The sequence below is a fragment of the Staurois parvus genome, unplaced genomic scaffold (genome assembly GCF_062004578.1).
Source record: "Staurois parvus isolate SC_StPar_1 unplaced genomic scaffold, SC_StPar_1.0 ptg000084l, whole genome shotgun sequence".
Lineage (NCBI taxonomy): Eukaryota > Metazoa > Chordata > Amphibia > Anura > Ranidae > Staurois > Staurois parvus.
The window spans coordinates 797,323-804,382 of record NW_028317880.1 but is presented as its reverse complement, the minus strand read 5'-3'; the positions used below and the strand labels follow the sequence as shown (position 1 = coordinate 804,382).

The 7,060-nt window shown below is 43.2% G+C and overlaps 1 protein-coding gene across 1 annotated transcript in view; it reads left to right on the top strand.

Annotated features, from left to right (window-relative positions):
- The first annotated feature begins 687 nt into the window (after positions 1-687).
- SNN (stannin) overlaps positions 688-7,060 on the top strand; it is a 40,255-nt gene continuing 33,882 nt past the window's right edge. The window contains exon 1 of the mRNA XM_089669935.1: positions 688-879. The gene's annotated coding sequence lies outside the window, so the exon portion shown is untranslated. The remainder of the gene's footprint in view (positions 880-7,060) is intronic.

Sequence of the window (7,060 nt, the reverse complement as noted above, 5' to 3'; positions counted from 1 at the left end):
CTGGAGACATTAGCAAGTCCTCAAGCCTTATCCAAGTTCTTCAGTTCTGGACATTCCTATCCAAGTTCTACCCCTCCCCCTCGAAAAAAAAAACAAATCCCCTGGACTGGTTATTGAGCGTGGGAAGAGTGTGAAAATTCCTGTTGCCTGGCTATGGTCATGGTGCAAGGGGAAAGCACCCGCGACTCCTACAGGGTGAGTGCTACACATATGTATGAGACGTGTCACTCCCATACTTGATGGTTTCCATGTATTACTGGGTTTTATTGACCATTATCATTCTTCTATGTCCCTGATTGCTCTGTTCCCTATTGGTGGAGCAATGGCACCCTGTGATTGCTCAGTTTTATTGTATGTACAGTACTTGTAATATGTTTTAACAAAGTAGCACAGTGATGAATAACAAAAAAATGCTCTGGTCATGATGGGGGAAAACTTCCGAAGCCTATGTGGTTAAAGGTAGCAGCTGATAACAAATCCTTCTTGCCATCCCAGGCCGGCACTGTACATGGCCAATGTCCGAGGTGTCGGGTCTGGAAGGTGACACGGTTTTTTTCAAATTCCCCCACACTCCCATCACAGCCACCCGTGTCACCGGGCCCCTCGCTCACGTGACCACCTCAGAACTCTCCTAGTTGCTAAGTGCCCCCCCCTCTCTCCGCCTTTCAGCTGTTGCTATGTTAGTCTTAATTGAGGAGCTGCCATTGGCCGCCAGCTTCTGTTAACGTCACCAAAACCTATATATACGGGGCACCGTTATGCAAATGAAGAAGCGGGCTGGGCTGTGGTGTGTTGGGAGGATGCCATTCTGCAGCCAGAACCGAGAGCAGCGCTGACGGGCGGCCGGGAGAACGGTTCCGGGACCGGAAGTCCAACTGGGTGAGCATTCTCTATAGCTACTGTGTCCGTCATTTAACCCTTGTGTGTGTAGTGACGGTGTGTCAGGACACCATTGTGCGTCGAATGGCAAACAAAGCCGAGGTGACCTGAAGCGTCTGCCCACCGTGCATGGCAGTGACCCTTCCCTGGCAGGGGAAACTGCAGGGTCATGGCCCAGTATATGGTATATATATGATCCTGTATGTGATGTGTATGATCCTGTACAGAATATATATGATGTTCCTGTATAGGATGTATATGAACCTGTATATGGTCCTTTATGGCATGTATATGATGTGCCTGGTCCTGTATGTGATGTATATGACGTGCCTGGTCCTGTATGTGATGTATATGACGTGCCTGGTCCTGTATGTGATGTATATGACGTGCCTGGTCCTGTATAGGATGTATATGACGTGCCTGGTCCTGTATGTGATGTATATGACGTGCCTGGTCCTGTATGTGATGTATATGACGTGCCTGGTCCTGTATGTGATCTATATGACGTGCCTGGTCCTGTATAGGATGTATATGACGTGCCTGGTCCTGTATGTGATGTATATGATGTGCCTGGTTCTGTATAGGATGTATATGGTCTTGTATGTGATGTATATGACGTGCCTGGTTCTGTATAGGATGTATATGGTCTTGTATGTGATGTATATGACGTGCCTGGTCCTGTATAGGATGTATATGACGTGCCTGGTCCTGTATGTGATGTATATGATGTGCCTGGTTCTGTATAGGATGTATATGGTCCTGTATGTGATGTATATGACGTGCCTGGTTCTGTATAGGATGTATATGGTCCTGTATAGGATGTATATGGTCCTGTATATGAGGTATATGATGTGCCTGATCCTGTATAGGATGTATATGGTCTTGTATGTGATGTATATGATGTGCCTGATCCTGTATAGGATGTATATGGTCTTGTATGTGATGTATATGATGTGCCTGTTTTTTTATGTGATGTATATGATCCTGTATAGGAGATATACATATATGATGTGCCAGCTCCTGTATAGGATGTATATGGGCCTGTATAGGATGTATATGATGCTGTATAGGATATATATATGTGTGTGTGTGTGGTCCTGTATAGGATGTATATGGTCCTTTTATAGCATGTATAGGGTGTACATAGTTCTGTTTAGGATATACATCATGTGTTCGGTGCTGTATATGATATGTAGGATGTATATGGCCCTTTACAGCATGTATATGGTCCTGTATGTGATGTAAATGATGTGCTTGGTCCTGTATATTATGTATATGGTCCTGTACAGGTTATCCAGGATGTGTATATGGTCCTGTATGTGATGTATATGATGTGCTTAGTCCTGTATAGGATGTATATGGTCCTGTATAGGATATCCAGGATGTGTATATGGTCCTGTATAGGATGTATATGGTCCTTTTATAGGATGTATATGGTCCTGTATGTGATGTATATGATGTGCTTGGTCCTGTATAGGATGTATATGGTCCTGTATAGGATATCCAGGATGTGTATATGGTCCTGTATAGGATGTATATGGTCCTGTATGTGATGTATATGATGTGCTTGGTCCTGTATAGGATGTATATGGTCCTTTTATAGGATGTATATGGTCCTGTATGTGATGTATATGATGTGCTTGGTCCTGTATAGGATGTATATGGTCCTGTATAGGATATCCAGGATGTGTATATGGTCCTGTATAGGATGTATATGGTCCTGTATGTGATGTATATGATGTGCTTGGTCCTGTATAGGATGTATATGGTCCTGTACAGGTTATCCAGGATGTGTATATGGTCCTGTATGTGATGTATATGATGTGCTCGGTCCTGTATAGGATGTGCTCGGTCCTGTATAGGATGTGCTCGGTCCTGTATAGGATGTATATGGTCCTGTATAGGATGTATATGGTCCTGTATAGGATATCCAGGATGTGTATATGGTCCTGTATAGGATGTATATGGTCCTGTATGTGATGTATATGATGTGCTTGGTCCTGTATAGGATGTATATGGTCCTGTATAGGATATCCAGGATGTGTATATGGTCCTGTATAGGATGTATATGGTCCTGTATAGGATGTATATGGTCCTGTACAGGTTATCCAGGATGTGTATATGGTCCTGTATAGGGTGTATATGGTCCTGTATGTGATGTATATGATGTGCTTGGTCCTGTATAAGATGTATATGGTCCTGTACAGGTTATCCAGGATGTGTATGTGGTGCTGTATGTGATGTATATGATGTGCTTGGTCCTGTATAGGGTGTATATGGTCCTGTATGTGATGTTTATGATGTGCTTGGTCCTGTATAGGATGTATATGGTCCTGTACAGGTTATCCAGGATGTGTATATGGTGCTGTATGTGATGTATATGAGGTGCTTGGTCCTGTATAGGATGTATATGGTCCTGTATAGGATATCCAGGATGTGTATATGGTCCTGTATAGGATATATAGGATTTTTGAAACTGTTAAATCAGAGGGATTAGTTCCTCTCTAATGACTTCCCAAATGCAGGTCACAAGCGCAGTGCATTTGCCCGCAGCGGCAGAAGTCCCATGCAATCCAGTTTGTTTCCAGAAGTAATGCATGCACTACTTTTGGTGCTGTCCAGTGGGATTCAGCCCATTGAAAATGAAGGGGTTAAATCACACAGGAACGCACAGCTGGCCCTTAGCCTCTAAAGGCCCGCACCACCATGCCACAACTATGTAACTATGTGCATTACATATAGTAACCGTTCATTTGAATGGGTCACGTCTGGCAGACAGTGCAATAATTCTTGCTACAAAGCATCAGATCGCAGCAAGTATACAACCCCGCCCGGCTGCCTTTGCAGCTTTAAGGCCCTGTACTTACCTCCTGTCTAATGGGCTGGGTCCCTTGACGGCATTTTCCCCTAGGTGTCAGGCTTTGGGCATCTTCATTGGAAGGCACAGGATGACGTAAGTCCTGCACATGTATCCCGGTACACTGGGACCATGCCACCAATGCATGTACAGTCCAGTTTACATGCCACAGAAGATTGCAGGCAGTTAGGTGTATTTTATGATAGAAAAGACATTTCTTTACACTTCTGCAATAAAAAAACGACATACAATATCTTTTCTGTGATAAAATACACCTACCTGCCTGCAATCTTCTGTGACATGTAAACTGAGCCATACATGCATTGGTGGCATGGTCCCCGTGTACCGGGATAAATGTTCGCAGTTTGTTGTAAAATGTCTTTAGTTCCGCTTTAAGGAGGAAGGGGGGGAGTAAAAATATGGCTTAGCCACCTGTGTGGCCAATGTGACTTGGCTGATGTTGGACAACTTTGCCGCTGATGATTTTTCTGGTTTGTTTGTCCCTGTAGCTCAGGCAGTGGGATGGTGTTTCATCATTAACTGCTAACCCTGACCTACAAAGCCATTCACAACGCCGCCCCAAACTACATAACTGACCTGATACCCAAATACCACCCTACCCGTGCCCTCCGCTCCTCACAGGACCTCCTACTCTCTAGCTCCCTGGTCTCCTCCTCCCACGCCCGATTGCAGGACTTCTCTAGGACTTCCCCCATCCTCTGGAGCTCCCTACCCCAATCCATCAGACTGTCACCCACACTCCTCACCTTCAGGCGCACCCTGAAAACCCTCCTCTTCAGGGAAGCCTACCCCAACCTCACCTAACACCTGACCTCACCTAACAACCTCCTCCACTCCTCCCACCACTCCATCCCCCACAGCCATCTCTTCCCTCCTAGATTGTAAGCTCGAAAGAGCAGGGCCCTCGAACCCCTCGTGTATTGTTTTGTTACTGTCTTGTCTCATGTTCTGTCCCCCTTGCTATTGTACAGCGCTGAGCATACCCTTAGGCGCTATATAAATACTGTATAATAATAATATTTAGCGGCATTCATGACAGCAACATCTTCCTGCATCTGGATACAGAGGGAGCTGTTCTATAGGGACAGGCAGGACACCTCTTCAGGTATCCTACAGCTGGCAATTGTCTCACCCTTCTGACATCAGACTTAAGGCCACTCGTCCCTGTAGGTCACAGCGGTGTGTATTAAAACGTTGCCGTCTGGTGTCATCCTGTGCCATTCACAGCTGTTATTCTGTGTATGAGGCGCAATTCCCAGTTTTAACCGAAGGACAAGAAACTTAATTTACAAGAATATAGTAAAGTTTTGTTTTGGGTTTGATACCACTTTAAAGGAAGATGGTGTTAAAACCCAACTAGACCTTCATTTTTATGGTCATCATATGAAGTACAACCTGACTGTACAATCAGCATTGGATTTACTAAAACTGTATAATATGAAGACCTGCCTGAACTATCCAATCAGGCAGGCCCTTGTTGTTGGCAGAACTTACGGAGATTGTACAATCATATTGTAATGTGTGTGGTGAGATTAAGTTGGCTAAATACGTTCGTGGTCCATCAAAACAAAAGGGTTTATGTCTTCCTTTTAGTTTTTCAGTTCTTCGGTTTTCTTTCTAAAGCAGCCACAGGGGTTAACGTGAAGATTCAATTGGCCTTTAAACCTGGATAATGTTGTTGATGTCTGCTTACTGGATTGTAGAGTGACAGACGAGTTGTTTGGTGGGTGGGTTGTCCGGAGAGGGTGGCCTGTCATATCAGGATTTCCTCAGGATCTAGTTACAATCTGTAGGGAAATGAGCATTCATTGCTTCTGATGTGATGTGAGATGAGGATATCGGATACTTTGACGCTTGCTTCTCTAACATCCATTTGCGCTTGGTTTGGAATTGGGCCAGTGTGGTTTAACATGAAATAGGAGGAGAAATCCGGGGAAAGAGCTGACTACAAAGAGCTGTTCTTTGTGCATAAGTACATAGAGATGTGTTAGAAAATATCGGTGGTAGATGAGGACAGAATCGGCAGCTCTCTGGAGCCCTGGAGGATGCTACAAATGTTCTGCTCTTAAGTTTTCTGTATAGCTTCGGACTTTTTGTTTAGAATGTGGTCAGCAATAACAGTCTATGCATTCTCCTTTTATTATTATTGTACAGGATTTTACATTATCATTCATACACATTGGGGTCCATTTATACAAAAAAAATTGTCTCAGCATTTGTGCAAATTCAGAAATAATACTTGTAATATGTCAGTTTCTGTTTATTGCCTTTCATAGTGTGAGTGTAACAATGAATCCTAAGAGAAAAAAATGCTTGAAGCAGTATTAACCCCAAAAACAAACCTTTATTATACTAAAGCTTACCAATAATTAGATGTGATGGCTGCATTAGTTTTCTTTTTTGGGCTCCCTTCTATTCTTATCTGCTGATCCAGCCAGCAGGGCTGTTATTTTTCAACAGAACAAGCTATCTTGGTTGCTGTATCAGATAAAGGGATGAGGCAAACCATTTACTGCTGACGGGTGCTTAGAATGATTAGCTTTTATATATTTGAAACCTTTATCCCAAAAGGAACAACATTGTTTGCTGTAACTGATTATAAAGTGTGAGTTGGAGTTTGGCTTCAGATTATTTAAATCTGCTAGTACATCTAACACTCTCCTCCCCCAAGACTGCTAATGCTGCTGTTCAAATCTGCCCCCTGTGCTCCTTTATCCAGAGTGAGTGGTTTGGTGTGGTTGGTGGTCCCAGTTTCCTGACCCCAGTATTGGTGATAGTACAATCAAGATATATAGCGTTACAAAGATATATGTATTCTAATTATCACTTTTCGAATGAAAATTTTATAGTTTCACAGAACCTGAAGAAGTAGGGGATTTGGAACCCATGAAATGTGTTGTGATAACTGTGCAAATCCCTTCTGCCAGGGACATTCTGAATTTATATACTACAAAGTTCTACAAAGGAGTCAAGTGGTATATAATAGGGTGGGAAACGCTAGGATAACTCATGACACAAATTTATATGTATTATATGTTTATATATAAAAAAGAAGCCATGCTTGAAGGTAGGTAGGTGGTCTTTTCCTTTTCCTTGGGGGCCCCCTCAAGATAGCAACGGTCATACCTGGACACCGCTACGAGATCTCGGAAAGTGAATGCACTTAAGTCACCTCAGTTGCGATTGCAAACACTTCAATTTTATTGGCATAACATCAGGGTTATTATACTGTAGTCTTTGGGCAAACACACCCTCAGACCATCCAATCAAATACATGTACATTATCTTTACCTTAACTCAACA